The following is a 2,752-nucleotide window of genomic DNA, read 5'->3' as shown; positions in this document are numbered from 1 at the left end:
TAAGACTACCAATTTGTTCAAGGTTTCAGGATAGTAAGAAACAACCCTCGGCTGACGGGAAATACAGGAGGAATGGGCAGCACTTGGAAACTGTGAACTCCAGAAGGAATGTTTAAAGTGGTCCGAGATGTCACAGCTGCATATCTGGATGTGACTTGGTGTCATCTTTTTTTCTGGGGGGCAGGGTGGGGGCAGCGTTTAAGTGCATTTGCGGCTGTGATAACTGGAGAGATGAAACCAAGTACACATCGGGGTGCCCAGAGCTTAGTTCTGGGCCCTCTTCTCTGTCTACGTGCTGCACCTAAGCAACCTCACCCAGTCTCATGGCTTTAACTAGCTCCTGTACACCGATGACTCCTAAACCTACATTTTCACTTCCGGCCTCACCTGCAAATCCAAACTATATATCCACCTGCCTACTTGATCAACTACTTGGAGGCCTCACAAGTGTCTCAAATCAATATATCCAAAGCAAAGCTACTGATTTCTGGCTATCAGCATCCCCTAACCTTCTTCTGCCACAGTCTCCTTTTTTTTTGTCAATAAATGGCACCATAAGCCACCCAGTTGCTCAAAACAAAAATCTAGAGCTGCCCTGTCCAATATGGTAGCCACTAACCACATGTAACCACTTCAATTTAAATTTTAATTAATTAAAATAAAGTAAAATAAAAATTTCAGGTTCTCAGCTTTATTAGCCACATTTCAAGTGCTCAATGGCCACACGTAGCTAGTAGCTACCATACTGGACAGTCAGATACAGAACATTTCCATCATCACAGAGAGATCTATTGGACAGTGCTTCTCTAGAGAGGTTGCCATTGATTCCTCTTTCCCTCACCTCCCACATGTAATCCATTGACAAACCCCATGGATTTTACCTCCAAAACATTCCCTGAATCAATCCATTACTCTCCAACCTACTCCTACAACCCTAGTCTCTGCCACCATCACCTTTCACCCCGACTGCTGAACTCACTTCTTAATTGCCCTAGTTTCAATCATCCCCACTGTAACCATTTCCGCTATAGCAGACAGAATGATTCTTTTTGAAACTGAACATCAGATCATCTCTTGCTCCTGCTACAATCCTTCCAATGGTTTCTGTGGCAGAGGCTGTGGTTTTATCCTAATATCCTTTCTCCCCTTCCACCTCGGTAATAGAACCTCTGAAGTTTAGGTGAGCACATAGAAGCCCAAAATAAAGAAAACATTTTCCAGAGTCCCTCTTTGCACTTAGGTGTGGTCATGTGACTGAATTCTGACCAGGGTGAGCCAACGAGGTTGTGTGTATGTCCTTAAAAAGAGCAGGTTCTTCCTGCTGCTGTAACAGACATGATGGCCAAAGCTGGAATAGACCATGAGGTGAACTTGGGAGGGGAGGTCATGCACTGTGGAGCAACAAGATAGAGGGAGTGTGGGTCCCTGACACAGTGGAGCAACCCACCAGCCCTGGAACACCTACCTAGACTTTTACATGAGAGAGAAATAAACTTCATCTTGTTTAAGCCCCGATTATGTGAGGTACTCTGTCATAGTGGGACTTAATTCTAATACAGCTTCCCATCACACTTAGAAGAAAATCCCAAGTTCCTTACTGAAGTCTGTAAGGTTCTACACGATCAGGTCCCACTCCAGTATAATCACTCCAACCTGCTTTGTTCTTTGCTGCTTCCACACACCAAGCTTCCTCAAGCTTTAGGGCCTTCGAACTTGCTTTTCCTTCTGCCTGGGTTGCTCCTTTTCTGTTATTCAGGTCTTAGCTTTAAATATCACTGCTTCAGAGATGGTCCCCTGACCAATCTGGAATACCCAAGTCACTCTCTTTTACAATACCTTACTTTGGTTCTCTGCATAGAACTTACCAGAGTTGATGATTCTTTGTTTATTGTCTGCCTCTCCTACTAGAATGTAAATTCCATGAGGATAGGAATTTTGATTGGTTGGTTCACTGCTGTAGTCCAAGTGTCTACAACAGTTCCTGAACCCTAGTAAACTACTCAATAAGTGTTTGTCAAATGAATGCTCAAATACTGTTCCACGGATAGGGTGGTGGTTAAAAGCAGTACTTCTAAAGTCAGACGTCCCAGAACAGAACACTGGCTGGGCCACGAATCAGTCGTGTGACCTACCTAAGTTGTATACCTAAGACTCTCTGTAAAATGAGATTTCCTACAGCATAGGGTAGGAGTAAAAAATATATACATATATAGCGTTTATAAAGCACTCCCTCTCCTTCTCCCTTCCTTACTCTGAGAGCTCCCGTCTTTTCTCCTTCTCTTTGGCCCCTCACTTGGCCACTTCCCTTCGGCTTTGCGTTCCTCTCGGCACACTCTAGCTGAAACTAGTCCTTTGAAATTTAGCGGGAATTATCATCCCTCAGGAGGACCATAGCTGCGCACGCGCAGGACACCCACTCTTTCTCGTCAGCAATCTTTGCAGCCTCGACAGCCAATCAGAGTTATCGTCGGAGCCGAGTTCCGAAGACTCACCAATCGAGTGTGGGAGGCGGTCAGCCCTGGAGGCAGTGGCGAGAGGGGGCGGGAACAAGGAGAGAGCACGCACAGTTCTCGCAGCCAGGGTCTCAGCAGCCCAATCCGAGAGGCCTGAGGTCTGAAGGCAGTGGGGCGTGGCGTTGGCAGCTCCCGCAACTCGAGGCCGTCCAATGCCGGGCCAATCAGACTGAGGAGGTGGAGGAGGCTAGCCAATTAGCGTGCAGGACAGGAGAAGCAGGGGGTTGAGGAGTCTCGCG

The sequence above is a fragment of the Delphinus delphis genome, chromosome 15 (genome assembly GCF_949987515.2).
Source record: "Delphinus delphis chromosome 15, mDelDel1.2, whole genome shotgun sequence".
Taxonomy (NCBI): domain Eukaryota; kingdom Metazoa; phylum Chordata; class Mammalia; order Artiodactyla; family Delphinidae; genus Delphinus; species Delphinus delphis.
Note: the sequence above shows the minus strand (reverse complement) of the source record.